At 36.6% G+C, this 20,393-nt stretch overlaps 1 pseudogene; it reads right to left on the minus strand.

Moving 5' to 3' along the window:
• Positions 1-667: 667 nt before the first annotated feature.
• LOC101612787 lies at positions 668-1,123 on the minus strand (annotated as a pseudogene).
• Between the last annotated feature and the right edge of the window lie 19,270 nt (positions 1,124-20,393).

Here is a 20,393-nt window from a genome sequence, read left to right on the forward strand (position 1 = left end):
GAGATTTCCATGTCAGAAAGTTCATGTGTTCATAGTCACAGGGTGAGCTGAGCAACTAACTCACTGTCCTGTGAGTTAGTCATCCTGGCCTTCTAACCTAGTAATGTGTTCAGAGGAATACAGGGGTAACTGGCATCTCACTAAAATAGCATAAAGGAACCCAACCAAGAATTGCCTAGTCAAGTCCTTCCTAAATTTCTGACCCACAAAATCATAAGCCATGTTAAACTGCCATTTTAAGGTCTAAGGCACTACATTTAGGGAGAATTCATTTGTGGCAGAAGATAGCTACAATAACAAGAGTGTACAAACCTGCTCAGTGTCACAAATTAAAACATATGAAGATATGATTCTCAATAAATAAATAAATACTGTTGACAGGATATAGAAAGATACTAAAAGTTGGAGACACTCTGAATGACATTTTATGTGGGATATGAGAAAAGGGTTAAAGACGTTTGATAGCATACTTTTTAATTTAGATTTTGGAGAATCAAATGTACTTTCACTCACTGTTATTGAGAATGCAAAAGTTTGCAGTGCCTATAGGGCACCGTTTGGTTCTATTAATCAAAATTCAAAATTTAGACAATCTTTGATTCAATAATCCCACTATAGACACACCTGAGCACACACAGATAGTGTTGCATGTGCAAGTTACTTTCTTTTTTTTTTCATTCCCAGATTTATTGAAAACATTACAGAATAGCAGAAAACATTCAAACAGCTCCACGTGGTGTTTTGAAATTCATCCCCACTGTAGGTTGAGTGACCTGCAGGTTGGAGAGACTGCCAAAGTCCAAAAGCTTCAGCATTTCCTTAGTGTCTGGATCCACCTCAATGATCTCCTGATCCAAGGCTGAGACCTCAGGAACATAGTTATCTCTCCTCTTTCTTCTTCCTGTAGCTTGATGGAGATTCCTCTCACAGGACCTCCCTGAATCCGCTTCATCAGATGCATGACATAGCCTGCTATCTTGTTGCGGAGCTTCTTGCTGGGAATGATGGTGATCTCCTCGCACACGTGCTTGTTGGTGTGGAAGTCATTGCCCAGGCGTGTGTAGTACTTCTCTATGATGACCTGGGCCGCTTTCTTCACGGTCTTCCTGTGCATGCGGCCCATGGTGGCGGGTCCTAGGAAAAGAGTGCAAGTTATTTTCTATTAAGAGCAAAAGGCTAGGATTAACTAGCTGTGTTAGAGTCACACAGTAGACAATTATGAGGTCATGAGTTTATGTGCAAAAATAAAACATAATACAATTTATATAACATATAAAACTATCTTCAGGCAAGAAAAGAAATAAATCAGAACATAATAAAGTCCTTATATTTACATAAAGACTGGAAAGTTAGATAGAAAATTAGTAAATTAACTTTCTAACTTAGGCAAAGAATATGTTGTTTTGATGTTTGTGTTATTTAAATATGAGACCTTATAATGTGAAACATAAAATGTTAAAAGGATTAATGAAAACCATAATGAAAGAAAAAAGTATTTTTAAAAAAGAGAATGGGGGGTCCCAGGTAAGATGGTGGCATCAGAGCCATGCCAAACCTGCCTACGGAGGGATTTAAGCAAAACCCTAGCAAAATACACTCTTCTTCTGAAAAGTGAAGGAGTATGGGTTATTGTTAGACACAGCGAAGAGACCAGAGACACCAAGATAAGACCCACCAGAAAGGCTGAAAACAGGCAGAGTCCCATGAAGGAACTCAAAGGCCGCAATCTGCTCTCCACGCAACCGCTCAGCACCACCCCTGCCAGGCGTGCCAGGCTGAAGCAGTAGAAGAGACCAAGAAACAGATTTTTCAACTTCATCAGCCTTCTTGCAAAGTTTAAAAATCTGAAGGAAAGACAGCTGAGATCAGCTAAAGAGCTACTGAAAGTGCGAGCAACTCCAGAAGTCTGAACTCTCCCATCCCCCACCAACAGAACTGCGAACCTCCAGCACTCAGCCCCCAGTGAAAGGGCAGCCAGCAGAGCTGATCAGAGGTACAGATGCATGGCACAACATGGGGGGATTGAGGCAGGCACTCAGCATTGGTGAGATTGGAAACCACCCCAAAAGGTATGGAGGCGGACTGACCAAAAAAAAAAGCAGGTGTACAGGCCTGCACTACAAGAGCTAATTACTCTTTCCTTGTCAGGGCAGCTTATGGGGTATATATCCTCAGTTGGCTTTAACATTGTCAAATAACCTGTTTTGGGGAGGTTGAATATTGTTGTCTTTGATACTTTCATACATATAGGGCCTTTGTTTATTGCTCTGTCATTATTGGGGCCAGGGTCTGATCCAGATCCAGGTAGACCTGGAACCCAATTCAGAACAGAAATATTTACCTCCCAGCTGACAAGATTAAGAGTATAGAGCAATACGCACCTTTAGGGATTTTGGCTTTATACAATTATCTGTTTGTTTTAATCCTCACAATTGCATACTTTCTGCTGGTTTTTACTGGTTGTGTATGTAACTCAATTGAAGCTTAGAATTTTCCAGTAAATTATTCCACACAGTCCTCTAGAATACTTTCTTAGCAAACAAGCCCAATACCTAGGATTACTTCTGTGGCTTGATTGGGGGACAAGAACTACACCTGGCATCTTGAACTCATATCCTCAGGTATATAGAGGTGGATTTCCATACCTGGGAACAGTGTAGATAAGTAGAAAACCTAAGCACCAAATCAATTCAGGATGCAAAAGCCACTACAATATAATACAAGAGATTCAAAGAATCAAAACAATACAGTCCCACCAAAAACTATAAATCCATCAGAAATGACCACCAATGAGACTATTTCAGATGAAATGCCTGACAAAGATTTCAAGAAAATTATGGTAGCTATGCTCAAAGAAATCAGAGAAGAAATGAAAGGAATCAAAGAAGAAAGCAAAGGAATTAAAGAAGAAAACAAACATCTGTAAGAGAACATAGGAAACCGGCTTAATGAAATAAAGAGGTCATTACAAGACATGAGTACGTAAATAGAAATACCAAAGAAAAACCAGACTGAAATTCTAGCTCAGAAGAATACAGTCAATGAAATCAAAACAACAACAACAACAACAAAAAAAAAACCTCTGTGGAAAGTCTTACCAGTAGAATGTATGAAGGAGAGGACAGAATAACATTAGAAGACCAGGTGGCAGACATAATACAGTCCAAAAAAGAGAAAGACAAGATAATAGCAAGGTATGAATGGGAATTTCAACATATCCAGAACACCACAAAAAGCACCATGAAGGGCTGGAGAGATGGCTTAGTGGTTAAGCACTTGCCTGTGAAGCCTAAGGACCCTGGTTCAAGGCTTGATTCCCCAGGACCCACGTTAGCCAGATGCACAAGGGGGTGCACACATCTGGAGTTTGTTTGCAGTGCCTGGAAGCTCTTCTGTGCCCATTCTCTGTCTCTCTCTCTCTCTCTCTCTCTCTCTCTCTCTCTCCCTCTTTCTCTGTCACTCTCAAATAAATAAATAATAAACAAAAAAAATTAAAAAAAAAACAAAAAAAGCACCATGAAAAGATCAAACATAAGAATTCAGGGTATAAAAGAAGGAGAAAAATTTCAATCCAGAGGCTTAGTAGGTGTGTTCAACAAAATCATAGAAGAAAATTTTCCCCAAATTGGGAAATAAACGCCAATGCTGATACAAGAATCTTTTAGACCACCAAACAGACAAAACCTGGAAAGAACCTCTCCTTCTTGTGTTATAATTAAACTACTAAACACACAAACTAAAGAAAATATATTGAAAGCAGTTAGAGAGAAAAAGAAAATCACCTACAAAGACAAGCCCATCAGAATAACTGCCGATTATTCAACACAAACTTTAAAACCAGAAGTGGTTGGAATGATGTATTCCAAGTTCTGAAAGATAACAACTGTCAGCCAAGAGTACTTTATCCTGCAAAACTATCTATCCAAATTTGTGGAGAAATAAGGACATTCCACAACAAAAACAGGCTAAAGGAATTTATGACAACTAAACCAGCTCTACAGAAAATACTTGAAGGAATTCTTAAAGCTGAAGAGAAAGCAAAACACACATAGGAGGAAATAGGAAAAAGAAATAAACCACACTCAAATAAGAGTTAAAAAAAAATAAAGGGGAAACAGAAAACATGACAAAATAAGAAGAATGGTGAGAATAAATGCATACCTTTCAATAATAACTCTTAATATCAATGGCCTTAATGCACCATCCAAAAGACACAGGCTTGCAGAATGGATTAACAAGCTGTTTCTTGCCTCCAATAAACTCATCTCTTAATAAAAGATAAACATTGCCTTAGGGTGAAAGGATGGAAAAGAGTATTTCAAGCAAATGGTCCTAGGAAACAAGCAGGGGATGCTATCCTAATAACTTACAAGATAGACTTCAAACCAACATTAGTAAGGAAAGATAAAGAATGTTATTTTATACTGATTAAAGTTACACTCCAACAAGAGGACATTATAATCCTAAACATATATGCACCTAACATGGGGGCTTCCAATTTCACCAAACAAACACTATTAGATTTAAGGTCATAGATAACATCAAACACAGTTGTAGGGGGAAACTTCAATACCCCATTCTCATCAATTGACAGGTCATCCCAGCAAAAAAAATAAACAGAGAGACATCTGAATTAAATGATGTCATGGAACAAACAAATGGAACTAACAGATATCTACAGAGCATTCCATCCAAATGCTGCAGACTGTACATTTTTCTCAGCATCACATGGAACATTCTCTAAAATAGACCACATATTAGGACACAAAGCAAATCTCCACAAATACAGGAAAACTGAAATAATCCCTTGTACTCTATCTGACCACAATGGGATTAAGCTGCAAATCCACAACAAGAACAGCTGCAGAGCATACATAAATTCATGGAGACTAAAAAGTACACTATTGAATACACAATGGGTCATTGAAGAAATAAAAAGTAATCAATAAATTCATAGAATCAAATGATGATGATAATACAACATACCAAAACCTTTGGTACACAATGTAGGCAGTCCTAACAGGGAAGTTTGTAGCACTAAATGCCTATATTAAGAAATTAGAGAGTTCACAAATAAACAATTAAATGCTTCACCTCAAGGCCTTGGAAAAGAAGAACAAGGCAAACCAAAAGTCAGAAGACAAGAAGAAATCTTAAAGATTAGGGCAGAAATTAAATGAAATATAAACCAGAAAAATCAATCCAAAAAATCAATGAAAAGAGTTGGTTGTTTGAAAGGATAAACAAGATTGATAAACCCTTAGCAAATTTGACCAGAATAAAGAGAAAAGAGACAAAAATTAATAAAATTAGAGATGAAAAGGGCACTATTACAATAGACACCAAAGAAGTTCAAACAATTATAAGGACATACTTTACGAATATATATGCCTCTAAGTTTGAAAATCTATAAGAAATGGATGATTTCCTTGATTCATCTAACCTACAAAAAAATCAAATCAAGATGAGATAAACCATTTAAATAGACCTATAACAAGTACAGAGATCCAAGCAGTTATAAGAAGTCTCCCAACTAAAAAAAAGACCAGGCCCAGATGGATTCACGGGTGAATTTTATCAGACCTTCATGGAAAAACTAACACCACTGCTTCTCAAACTTTTCCATAAAACATAAAAGGGAAGAATTTTACCGAACTCTTCCCATGAATCCAGCATCACCCTCATAACAAAATCAGGCAAAGACAGAACAAACAAAGAAAGTTACAGACCAATCTTCCTCATGAACAAAGTTGCAAAAATTCTGAACAAAATATTGGCATACAGCATAAAGAATATATCGAAAAGATTATTCACCCTGAGCAAATTGGCTTTATCCCAGGGATGCAGGGATGGTTCAACATATGCAAATCAATAAATGTAATACATAATATAAATGGTCTGAAGGACAAAAATCACATAATCATCTCAATAGATGCAGAAAAGACATTTGACAAAATCCAATATCCTTTCATGGTAAAAGTATTACAGAAACTGGGAGTAGAAGGAACATTTCTCCACATAATAAAAGCTATTTATGACAAACCTACAGCCAACATAATACTAAATGGTGAAAAATTCAAAGGTTTTCCACTAAATTCAGGAAGAATACAAGGGTGTCAATTTTCCCCACTTCTATTTAATATAGTACTGGTCTTAGCTATAACAATAAGGCAAGAGACATTCATAAAAGGGATACAAATTGGAAAGGAAGTGAACAAATGATCACTATTTGCAGATGATATGTTTCTATATATAAAAGACACTAAAAACTCTACCAGCAAACTGTTAGAGATGATAAACACTTTTAGCAAAATAGCAGGGTACAAAATAAATACACAGAAATCAGTATCTTTCCTGTATAGTAACAATGATCATGCAGAGAATGAAATCAGGGAACCTCTCCCATACACAATTGCCTCAAAACAAACAAACAAACAAACAAAAAACTGAAGGATCTCTACAATGAGAACTTTAAAACACTCAAGTGAGAAATTGCAGAAGACACAGGAAATGGAAAGAAATCCCATGTTCCTGGACTGGAAGAATCAATATTGTGAAAATGTCAATCTTACAAAAAGCAATCTGCACATTCAATGCAATCCCCATTAAAATTCCAATGGTATTCTTCATAGGAATAGAAAAAACAGTGCTAAAATTCACTTGGAAGGCCAAAAACCCTCTAATTGCCAAAACAATTCTGAGCAACAAAAATAAGGCTGATGGTATCACCATACATGATTTTAAGCTATATTACAAAGCCAAAGTAACAAAAACAGCATGGTATTGGCACAAAGACAGACATGTAGATCAATGGAACAGAATATAGGACCCAGATGTTAATTCAGGCAGCTACAGCCATCTGATTTTTGACAAAAATATTCATTGGAGAAAAGGCAGCCTCTTCACAAGTGGTGCTGGGAAAACTGGATATCTATATGTAGAAAGATGAAAATAGATCCTTGTCTTTCTCCATGCACAAGAATAAAATTCAAGTGGACCAGAAACCCTAATATCAGAAATGAAACTCTGAAATTGCTAGAGGATAAAGGTAGGGGAAACTTTTGAACATATTGGCATAGATAATGACTTTCTAAATATAATCGCAGTTGCTCAGAAAATAAATTCAGTACTCAACTACAGGGATCTCATGAAATTACAAAGCTTTTGTACAGCAAAGTACACTTTGAATAGAGCAAAGGGACAATGTACAGAATGGGAGAAAATCTTTGCCAGCTACACTTCTGACAGAGGATTAACATCCAGAATATACAAAGAACTCAAACAACAGAACAGTAAGAAATCAAACTACCTAATCAAAAACTGGGCTATGGAACTAAAAAGAGAGTTCTCATAAGAAGAAATACGGATGGAATATAAACATCTAAAAAAGCGTTCTACATCCTTAGCCATCAGGGAAATGCAAATTAAAACTACCTTGAGATTCCATCTCTCTCCTGTCAGAATGGTACCATCAAGAAAACAAATGACAATAAATGTTGGTGAGGATGTGGTAAAGGGGGACCCCTTCTACACTGTTGGTGGGAATGTAATCTGGTACAGCCATTGTGGAAATCAATGTGGAAGCTCTTGAGACAGCTAAAAATAGATTTGCCATATGATCCTTCTATTGCACTCCTGTGCATATAACCTAATGACTCTTCTCACTGCCTTAGAGATACTTGCACAACCATGTTTATTTCTGCTCTATTTGTAATAGCTAGGATATGGAACCAGCCTAGATGTTCATTCACAGATGAATGAATAATAAAGATATGGTACATCTACACAATGGAGTTCTATTTAGTGGTAAAGAAAAATGAAATTTGCATGGAAATGGATGGACCTGGAAAGGATTATACCAAGTGAAATAACCCAGGCCCAGAAATCCAAACGTTTCATGTTCTCCCTTATATGTGGATCCTAGCTACAGATGTATATACTTGTGTGTAATTTGGAACCAAAAATAAATAGCAGAGGCCCATAAGCTAGACAAACGGTATAAGGGAGGGAGGTGAGGGAAGGTCTTAAGGGGATGGTACTATATATATGTAAGTAGAAGAACAGATTACAGGGAGGGGAATGGCCTAAGCTAGGTTAGGGGACAAGACTGTATAAAAGAAAGGTGGCGGGAGGGTCAATCAAAATTCAAGATATTCTGAATAAAACATATGAACATGTACTTTGTTAAATAATGGCACATCCAGAATACATAGATTGTTACTAGAAATTTTTCAGTGCCAGAGATGGGATATCTTCCAGTGAGTTGTTGGCCAGGGAGTTCTCTGTTGCCTCCAAAACATTATAGGCTATTGCCAAGGCCCTTGATTCCCCATGAGAAAGAGATGGTAAGACCCTATTGCTGAAGACTTCACATGCCTAAGCAGGAAAGTCACTAAGAAATCAAGCAGAAAACCTTCTCCCTCTTGCCCAGCCAACTGAAAGCTGGAAAAAGCTGTACAGTATGCAATCTTATGGGAGACAGAAGTCATCAGCGGTGAAAACAGTGGACACTGGAAGCCTCAAGCTTAGCCAGATAAGCCAAATGACTGACCAAGTGCAATCGTGGCATCTCTGCTCTGTGTGAAACCAACTGCTCTCTAATTGGACTGAAGGCCCACTCTATGGGAGGGAATATATGCCTGGTACTGAAAACCTAATCAAAAACCTATGACAGGGGAGGTCATAAGCCCTAGGGATATAAAGCCTGATTTTGTCTGAATAAATGCATATATTACTCTCACCAAATTGCCCTGAAAGCACTATACATAATGTTCATACTCATATATTAATGCTACTCTCACATCTGGTTAGAGAAGCTTCTCTTTTTAGATGGCAATGACCACTGGAATGACCCAAAAGGCAAGATAGTGCTGAGAAGAAGAGACACAGGAGTGTCCAGCACTAAAATACCTCACACCCTTCAAGGCTCAGGTTACATTGTGGAAGAGGTGGCAGAAAGAATGTGTGAGCCTTAGGAAGGGTACCACTCCTAACATGCAACTCACCAAACCAAATTTGGCCTCAATATCCAAGACCTCACAGTGCCTAGCAATACCCACACAAGACCCTCATAATAGGAGGAAAAGATTATGGCTTCAAATTAAAAAAGAGATTAATGGAGAAAGGGAGGGGATATGACATAGAGCACAGTTATGAAGGGGAAAGTGGGGAAGAAAAGGGAAATACTATGGTTTGTTGTCAGTAAGTACAGAAGTTGTCAATAAAAATATATATTAAAAAATTTAAAAATATAATTGGAAACATAAAAGGAAAAGTAGAATCACTAAAAGTATAGTCTTGGGACTGAGGGGTATAGCTCAATAGTAGAGTACTTACTTAGCATGCACAATGTCCTAAATTCAATCCCCAGCAGCAAAAAATTCAATAACAAAAACATAAAACAAACAAATAAAAACTCAATGGCTAGGTTATGAACAGCTAAAAATGAATATATATTTCTCATAAGTCCTAAGAGAAGGTAACAGGCAGTATATGGTAACAATAAGTGTTTGACAAATTAAGTAATATGAATTTTTCATAATTGCAGAAGAGGTTAATCATCAGTCCCAAAGGTACTAAATTAAAAAAAAAATTCTAAGGGTTTCTCCTTATTTCCCTATGATGGATAGATCTTCTTACTCTCTCTCTCCTCTTTTCTTTATCTAATAATGTCTTTCTGAACTTAATAATAGAAAGAAAAACTCTAATAGAGAAGTAACAAAAGGAAAATAAAGTAAAAGTGGTATAAAGTAACCAGAGAAAAAAATGAAGGAACACAAATTGGATTTAAAAGATCTTAACAGCAACAGTATGAGAAGACAGTTGAATGCCTTCCTTTAATTCTATTCTCAGCTGGATTTACATTCAAGATTGAAGCACAATAAAATATCTTTAAAGAAAAAGAATAGCAACATTTACTACCTATAGAACCTTGCTGAAAAAAAAAATTCTAAAGGACATACTTCAAAAAGAATGAAACTAAATTCAGAAGGAAAGTCAAATGAAATTGATAATATGAGTAAAAGCATTGCTCAACCTGGAGATAAAATATGACAATATTCACTATAAAAAATTACCATAACAAAAACATGGAGGATGAGAAGATTGTATTTAAAGAGTTTATCATTCTAGGTCTTATCTTCTTGAAGACAGAGGTAGCGATTCTAACTTCTCATGTCAAATACACATGTTAAGGATTCAAGAATAAGCACTAAAGAGTAGAAATTTAATGCTTTAAAAGCAAGGTCAATTAAAAAAGAAATAATTTCAAGAAAAGTCATGATAAAAAGAAAATACATGATAGGATTTAAAAAATGCCAGTACCACAATAATTCATATGACTTACATCCAAATATTATAATGAACCTGTATTTTAAATATACAAAATTTCTTAAATATATGCAAACATATGAAGAAGAATGGCATGATAGTCAGAGAATAACAAAAATTATTCATATATAGCAATATTTTGTCAAATGGAATAAGTTCAAGTCAATAAAGAATTATTTGATATTAACTATATAGTAATGATAGATAACAATATTTTTTCAAAATACATAAAACAAAAACCTACAGTATTACCGAGAAAAACCAATATGATCCATTAGCTCAAAATTTTGACACATCTCATAAACATATAGAGTAAGAATAGAAAATTCACTAAAGATCTAAACAATTGAAATGTAATAAGTTTTATCTAAAGGACATGTATATATATATAGTCATGTTTCATGTCATATAAGATTTTCGTCAATAATACACAGCATAATGATATTGGCCCCAAAAGATTATATCATGTAGTGACATCATAGCCATCTTAGTTTGTATAAGTTTTCTCTATCATGTTTACATGATGAAATCAAGTGACCGCATCTCTCAGAATATACTCTGATTTTCAAGTGACACAGGCCCATAACTGAGACTAACAATGTATATAGATGGACACTTTTGTCAAGAGCAGCTAAGAATAAATACAAAAGTTTAGACTGGGTTTGGTTATTAAATTTTCTGTAATGTTAAATTATGTCATATTCATAGCAAAATGACTACCTAGAAATAATTATACTGCTTTCCCTCATCTATCATTGAACTTAGGGTTTGTTCATGTTTGTATATGTGCCCATGACATATGCAGATATTTGTGGTGCAGATTTAGACTGGAAATTTTATAAGAAGAAAAATATGTGATGGAAATGCCTATTCACTTAAGATGTTGTCACCCACAACTTCATCATGAATGTGTTGCTATTTCCATTGTGTTGCTGAGTTGTCAATCAAAACAGTGGTTAACTGGCAATAATACTCATTCTGCAAATTCAGGAAAAAAATATTTTAGTTTGAAATGTATGTGAGAATTTGTTGGCACATATGAAATGTAGATTAGGTAATGAAATATGAGTCCTTTAAAATATCTTTATTCTTTTCTGCCAAACTTTCTTCGTAGCTTCATAGTCATATAAAAATACTTGAGGGGTGGGTAAATTGCTCAGTGGTTGAAGATTCTTGCTTGCAACATCTGCCAATTCAGGTTCAATTCCCCAGCACCCTGGTGTGCACTCTTTCTCCCTCCCTCTCTCTCTCTCTCTCTCTCTCTCTCTCTCTCTCTCTCTCTCTCTCTCTCTCTCTCTTTCTCTCTCTCTCATAAATAGACAAAAATATAAACAAAAAATTGAAAACTAAACTCATTGATTTTATTGGCTTACTAAACATTTCTATGATCTTATTCCTGTGAATTTGAGAGCATAAAAGAACATGCATTGCTCAATTGTGGCAAACAAATATATTGAGGCTGAACTCTATCACAAAGTGAGGGGCCCCACTAATTTTATAGACATGGTTTTTGTTTTTGCTATTTTTCACATTGAGCAGTACAAAATTCTATTAGTTTTAAAACCTTTTGATCTACATTGTGTATATGACAACTTTAAATACTAAGTAGGCACGGTTTTTATTTTTTAAGTTGTAGCTATTGGCATTTTCCAAATAATGGTTTAACTCTGGAATGCTGAGACCTGGGATGAAAGATCTTGTCTATGTGAGTCAGTCTGGAACCACTTTTAGAACATAATTAAAAGCTTATCACATCAATTGATACACAATGCTGGGATTTGTAAACCTTTTATACTGGGCTAAATTGATAGAACATTATGATGAGTAAAAGCCTATAATTGTACAGAAAAGTTGGCTGATCTCATATATTGTATTTCAGAAATGTGCATTATCCTATCTAGTTACATAGGCAGATGGGTAGTTGGATAAATAAAGAGGTATATGGAGAGACAGATATAGAAAATGAATCATAGTTATTATAATGATGATTATAGGATATGATGAGAGAAATACTTTGGTTAAATGACTATGAATGGCAAAATCTTAACGCTTCTGAATAAAAAGGAGGTGTTTAGTGGCTTTCAACATTGAATACATTTCTTTATTCAGTCTGGGGAAAATTTGTGATCCTTATATGTGAAAAGAGCAGAAGAAAAGTGCTAACATGTATTGTGTGCCTAGTAGGCTCTATCACTGGGCTCATCCCTTTGTAGAAATTTACTCATTAAATCTTCAAGATACTCTACTTTGGTAAGTATAATTGTCCCTGTTTACTAGATATGGACTTATTGAGCATTGCATATTGATTTCCAGAGTCACAGGCTAGTGAGTACCACTTTAGCATTTGACTCTAGGTGCCCTTTGTGTTCTACTCACAAAATTATGCTGTTGTATGCTTTACCATCTATATATTTCAACTAACTTTAATCCACATGAAGGTACATCTCTCAAAAGCTTCAAAATACTCACCTACCTTGCAAACGTCTGTTCAATTTTCAGAATTTATGTCTCAGAAGTAGCATTATTCTCCCCATTTTGATAGTTGCATAAATAGTCCTACCACATTTCTTATAACTAACCAACCTAGGAAAAACCAATCTTATATGGCAGTATATAGCCATCGAGCTCTATAGCATCACTCACTCATTTGTTCTCTTGTTTAATAAGCATTTATCAAATATCTATTAGGTGCCTAGTATCACATCTAATATTAGAAAAGATAGAAAGCAGTTGAAGATATGGTGTTTATCCTAGAAAAGCTTATAATTCACCTGAAGACAAGTAATATATAAATAGTGGGAGGGAGGACCAGGGGGCAAGAGAGGGTAATGGGTGTAAGTAAATATGAGCAAAGTGTATAATATACATATGAATAAATAAATATATATGTAAGGATCAGTAGATAGATAGATATAGATATAGATATAGATATAGATATAGATATAGATATAGATATAGATATAGATTAGATATAGATATAGATATAGATATAGATATAGATATAGATATAGATATAGATATAGATATAGATATAGATATAAGAAGTGTGAAAAATGTGTGATGAGCTTCAATATTCAAAGAAAGGCAGGCATAACTATTATATGGCATAGGTGACTTACATGAAGCATAATTGAAGACTAGAACTGTTAATATGTGAAGAAGGTTAAGATTTACTTTAGCTAAGAGGGCAGCATAATTTTAGGAAACAGCAGAAACAAACACGAATGTGGAATGGAATTCTTTCTGGCATTTCAGGCAGACTCAGGCTTCCTTCTTCTAGTACTCTATTGTGTACCTATCATGTGTGAGGTTGCCTGCCTGCTTTCCATTAGGTGGGGCCTATGTTGCCTCATTTAAATATCTCTGGTATGTGAGAGATTTCATATGCCTGGTAAAAGGATGAGTGAATGGGATGTGACCTTGGCTTGAATAAGGTCTTACTGATTCATCATGGAATATATATAAGTCTTAATATTCTTCATGTGTGCCTGGTTCTCATACCACAACTCTGCTGAAATGAATAATGCTGTACATATTGAGTGAAAATTACATAGTAGTACCTCATATTATTTATAATGTAGATGATTTCTTTAAAAAAAAACTATTGTATGTCTTTTGCTAAGTATGAAGTAGGTAGTTCACATTAGTTGTTCTTAATTAAAAAATATTTTAGTGTTTACTAGCTAAATGAGACTATACATGTCCTGCCAATCAGAGTTAGAATACATCTTTTCCTACTTTATAGTCAGCCTCTTGGATAGTATGTGCCTGGGTATGAACTACTATAGAAAGCAGTATGAAAACCTGATATATCATTCCACATTATTTACATATTTAAAAACATTTCCTTGAATCCCATAAATCCATACAATTAGGATTGGTCAATTAAAATAATACTAATTAAAACATGAACCTTATATAGAATATAGTTAATGGTTAATGATTATGTAATTAATACATCAAAAATAATTCTTAGTTTCTGGCTAGAGCAAAAGCATAATGACAATAGAGTTTCTAAAATATTTTAATCCCCTTCTAACAAGTGGACTAGAAAAGAATAATGAAAGCATACCTATGGACACCAGAATGCAGGTGCTCAATCAAAGCAATTATGTGGACCTTATAGAGGGCAAGTAAAGTGGCATTCTGCTCATCCTGACAGCTAGGATACAAAAATTATCAATGAACACTAACTTCCCAAGAAGAGAACCTCACTTTGAGTAAGAAACACATGAGAGACACCTTCAGAGTTTTCACTCACAGGTGAGTTCATAAAGGGCCATGATGGCCTACTTAAGAGGTTTCAGGAAAGTTACTGGACACAGTAATTAAAGAACTGTATAAGCAGCTTCACAGAGAGATCCCTCAGCATAATTTATAGATAACAGTACAAAATGAAAATCCAGAAACCCCTGTTCAAAACCATATTACAAATCCCATGACTGTGTCAAGAGAGCATGAACCCCAAAGCATGATAGAAGCCTCGTGTGACTTCATAAGCCATATACCTATGAGGCCAATTCTACTTCTCAGTAGAACAGACCTGGAGCACTCAAGGCATGACAACTAGAAACACAGCTAGATTGGATTATGTATGGTCTAAAATATGTACTATATGTTATGTACTGTATACTAGGATGCCTGCAAACCACAAACATTGATTGCTTATGGTTCCAAAGGATGGGAAGTCTGAGATCAGGGTGCCTAGTACAGTTGGGTTCTGGACAAGGACCCCTTCTGTGTGGCATATTTCCAAATCACTTTATTCTACCCATACATGGTAAAGTGTCTCATTTATAAAAGCACTAATCCCACTCATGAGAGCTTCTTAGCCTTCATGACCTCATCACCTCCCAAAGACTTCACCTACTAACACATCAAACTGGGGCTTAGAATTCTAAGATATGAACTGCAGAAGGGGCACAAATGTTCTCTCTATAAAAAGCTCTGGCTTGCTCACTCCCCACTCAAAAATCCTTTTCCAAAGAATACAGAAAAGCATGTCACATTTAAATATGAGTAATAAAAATGTCCATGAACAACCATCTTAAAAAGATATAAGTAAAAAAGGGAAAATGAATCAAATAACATCAACAGATAATAATGGCACAGCTGAAAAAGAAGATAAATGAAATCGCAATGTAATAATATGGAATGAATTTGGAAGAAAATAAGAAAAGTCTAGAGCTGTGAAAGAGTAACATAAATCAAAATGGCAAAGCTCTGAAATGCTACCACTAACTAACAAGAGGATGTGAATAGTACTTTCAGATCTTGAAAAAGATTAGTAAACAAAGAAAATCATTTCAGAAATAGACTCAAACACGTGAGCAAATAGAGCCCATGTCAAAGTATGGTAAGAGAAATAAAGGATATAAAAATACATGAAACAAACAAAAATAAACTCCTTCTGTAAAAAAGAAAATTTCATAATCTCTAACCACTTGAATCTTACTTGAAAACAAAAGCCACAATATTTAATTTTCTGCTTTATTTGTTGAAGTATGATTGATCTTATCCAAAGAGGTTACAGTTAATTAATTTATTTTAAATCCAGTTTCAAATAGATAGCCCTGAAACCAATTTTGTACCCATAGTCTTCCAATTCAGTTAATAATTTGAAAACATTAACAAAACATTTTTAATCTGCTTTTCAAAGGGAACAGCTGTGCATTATTGTTTGTGACAGTGGCTTTGTTATAGCAAATTAAACATCTGGAGAGACTTGATTACTTGCTGACAGAAACTCCCATGCAAAACATAGGTGAGTGATAATTTATTCTCACTGGGTTCAAATGAATAAGTGCAGCCAATGGGGTCAACCTAAGGTACCATGTCAGAGCCCAGTAGTATTACAGTTCTTTTCTTTTCGTTTTTTTCCCCCTGAACCATTCCTTGTGGCGAGTCTATATCTGTAGCCAATTTTATTTCTCACCCGACTTTAAAATATGAAAATCAAGAACTTTTAATTTGTTGCTTTTACTTTGACTGTGAAGTGTGGCCCATTTAGTCTTGTGCTAAGATTAACTCTGTTCTAGCAACAAAAACAAAAATGAATCACAATAATGCAAATTGTTTGAACCCATGCTGATAGCACCTTTTAGTCTTTCTTTTAATCCTGAGTTCTAATTTATGTGATTGCTAGAGTTAGAGTAATCTTTCTTACCCCCAGTTTTGCTTTTCAAGGTTTTAGTCACCATGATACAAGAATATGTTAAGTAGAAAATTCCACATAATAGACAAGAAACCCTTAAAATGCATCAACAAAACTTGCTGTAGCATATTTTCTAATTATTCTATTGTGTAGCTAATTATTATTGGTAATATCTTGCAGTGTGACATTGATGAAATAAATTTTATTATATATGTATAGGAAAATTCATAATATACATAAGATGTGATACAACTGCCATTTCAGACATCCATTAGGGATTTGGAAGATATTCCCATTGGACAAGTGTGATATTGTCATGTGATAGTGTTATTATTTGCTCTAAGGCCGAAACATATTACCTAGTGGCTTCTAAGAACATATTAGTCCTTCAACATTTACTGCAGCTTAATTAACTCAATGGTATAATGTCCGTGAAGTTGCCTAACAGAGGGCGGGGCATGTTCTATGAACTCGAGAAAAGTTAAAACTGGAGCTGGGGAGATAGCTTAGCAATTAAAGGCACTTGGTTGAAAAACCTACCTGTCTGGGGTTCAATTCACCAGCCATCAATGCAGAGCTGGCTGGGCATTTGTTTGCAGCTACAAGAGACAACAGTGCATGTGTGTAAGAGGCACTGTTGTCTATAGGACAAAGGCTTTTTGACCTCTTCCTTCTTCAGTGATGGAAGAAGGCCATCCTGGAATTTGAAGTAGCAGCTTCTCACTTTCCAGACTCTTCTTCAGCCAAAGCAAGGACATATGACCCAACTCTGGATAATGAAAATCATGTGAGGGGGCTTCTGGGAAGGTTTCTTCCATAATAAGAACTCTCTTATGAATGGAGACATCAACTTTTTTCAGTTTGGCATTGTTGCATTTGCACTCAGTACCTGGGACTGTGAGAGCCATTTTGCAACCTAGTCAATAACTTGAGGAGGGCAGAGCAGGAAGAAAGAGAGAGCCTGATTCCTTGGTGCCAGTGTGGAACCACTGCAACAACCCTGGAAGCACCCTCCTTTGGATTTCTTGGTACCTTACCTCAGAAGTATCTTTAATGTTGAAACTATTTTGGTTAGGAGTTTAGTTACAAACATCCAAAAGCAGTAAAATTATATGGTAAATGAGTGCTGTCATCTTCAAATATTCCAATAGAAACCAAAAAAAAAAAAAATTCCCTTACCATACTCCACAACACATGTGACAATGAGCTTTCATTGGAGAGAGGCGATTTTTGCCCAACCCTGTCTATCTCCACATTCACCACTGCTTATCCTGAGTTCTTCTCCCACATCCAATAAAGTGGAGATGCGTTTTGTTTTTCAACTTTTGAGGTGTTTATGATGACTAGGAACCTTTATGCTACCCAAATTAAAGACACCAAACAATATTTTTAAACAGTAGTTTACCATATGCACTCTGTCCACAATTTATGGACATGTTAATGGAGTAAAGGACAAACTGAGCCTTGAGAGGCTGTGAAATGTACACTAGTCCCATTATCACATGATCTGACACTGGTGGACGGGGAGTGACTCCTGTGCTTCCGTACATTGGACTGGCTTTGATAATGACATTCCAAAGAGTTCAAGGGCGCCTAAAGCACAGACAAAATCATCAGCACTCTTCCTAGAATCCAGCCCAGATTTAAAAGCCAAGAACAATTACAAAATATCATATTAATATTTAATGAAGATGCAAATGATGGAAGTCAATACTGAATTGCTTAGTGAAATCTATTTGTGCAAGAGAAAGGAGCAGTGGTCCATAGGAGGAAGTGTATTTCTTATTAGCCATTGTTCTTTAACTTCTTTCCAGCTCTAGCTGAGGCCTGAGCACAGATTCCCCAACCAGCTGACAGATGCAGCAAGAGTAAAATCAATCTTATAATCCTCCTAGCCATTTTCCCCTTAATTTCTTCTTTGTATGCCCTTTCTCTCTGTTCAGACTACACTCTCAGGAACAAACTGCATACTGGGTTTCTGACATCAGACTCACCTATTGCCAACATTCTGTCTGTCCCTCTGTCAGCTGAGTGTCTTCAGTGAGGAGAATGGTGTGAGAACTTCAACACTATTCATCACCTCTGTGACTTAGAGAGAGCTACTGAGCCCAGTTGTGTCAGAAGAAGCTGCCAATGCCTCAGCCAGAGTGAAGGAGCTGGTTCATGATATCACACAAGAGAGAGGGAGCAGCTGCCAGAAGCAGTGGGCCACAGGCCGCAAGTGACGAATGATTGCTTGCTTGTGCAGTACATTTAGCCCCTGAAGGGCCAAAAGATGCCATGGGGCTATCTCTGTCGCTGGGTGTACTCTTGGGCTTTCATGCAGCAAAAGCAATCATAATGCTGGGGGCTGGAAGCAAAAACTTATTTCAAATGGTAACCGTTCCTCTTAGCCAACAGCCCCTCCTCCCCACCGGGAGAGGGACAGAGAGTTGACCAATCAATGTCAAAGGCTTCTTTTCTATTTCCCCAGGTTGGTCTAGGAAACAGTAGGTTCTCATCCCACTAGAGAGTCAAGGATGTATTACCTTTCCTGGTGTACTAGCCTGCAGACTAAAGAAGTTTATAAAATTTGGTTTATTCTATTGGAGGCTAAAATCCCTGGCCAGAGCAGCCAGGTCAGGATATAAGCAACATAAGCTGGGTGGCCATGAGACCACCCAAACCCTACAGAAGTAGAGCTTGGGCCTGGTGAGTCACGATCCTATCTACCTCTGTGCAGACTCTAGCATCCTCTCCTCCTGCTCTGGCAATGAGGAATCACAAGGAATGTGGCTGTCAGTAGAGTGCACATTGTTGCTCACATACCTCTCCCTGCTCCAACATGCTCACCATGGAGAGGGATGGTGAGAAGTCTGCTCAGTCACTCTGTCATCACCTTTCAGAACTGTTGCTATGCTGTCTGCAAGCTCAGCGGGTGGCTTTCTGTCTTAGCCTATTTTATTTGTGAAGACTGATTCTAGGACCTACAGGACTCTCATTCCCACACCAATTTTTTTTTCTTTCTCTAAACAGACTTGTGAAGGCTCAAGTGAGGCTACATGTCACAGAAGATGAAATGTTTTCCACTGCAATGCTAGAAGCAGAAACTGCTCTAAGTGGTTCAAGCAGAGGGGGTCTAATACCAGAAGCCCCTTATATAGGGCAGAGAAGAATGAGATCAAAGAGGAGCTAATAAAGCAGCAGAGAGATTAACCACAGCACGAAGTTCTACTATGTTTATAACTAAGGGACATAGGATGAGGTAGTGTTCCAGAGACCAGAAGCCATGGATATATGGCCAGAGTCAGAAACCTGTTAGAGGTGTACACACTGGTGCTAGAATAGTGGAAAGGCCAGTCACCAGGTAGGGATTATATGTGTCTGTTACTACTTAACAAATGATCCCAAACTTTACTTAGTGAAAACACCAAGCTTGGGACCCTAGGGTTTCTGCAGGTCAGGAATCTAGGAACAGTACTTTAGCTGGTGGCTGTGACTCAAGAGCTGTCATGCAGTGTCAGTCAAGGTTGTAGTTATCTTAATATTCAATTAGAAGAGGACATGCATCAAGGTTTACCCATAAGTACAGGGAAGGGTGACCCTTTGCTAGTTGCTGGTTAAAGACTTGTAACTTGTTCCAAGAGACAGAGAATGTGACAAAAAGAAGTGCAAGATGGAAGTCACAGGACTTTTTCTAACCTAGCATTGGAAATTGCATCTCAAATTTGAGCCATATTCTTTTTGTTAGAAGGAAGCCCCTCTATCCATCCAAATACAAGAACAAGGGATAAATACCAGGAATCAGTGATCGTGAGAGAGCCTCTCTTTGAAGCTGCCTGCCAATAGCCTGGAGAAAAAGAGGTGGAGGCACTTGTAGAATTTAGAGGCCTGAACTATGGACAACCTGGATAATGCTTTTTTGAAAAGA

This window comes from Jaculus jaculus, chromosome X (genome assembly GCF_020740685.1).
Source record: "Jaculus jaculus isolate mJacJac1 chromosome X, mJacJac1.mat.Y.cur, whole genome shotgun sequence".
NCBI classification, from domain to species: domain Eukaryota; kingdom Metazoa; phylum Chordata; class Mammalia; order Rodentia; family Dipodidae; genus Jaculus; species Jaculus jaculus.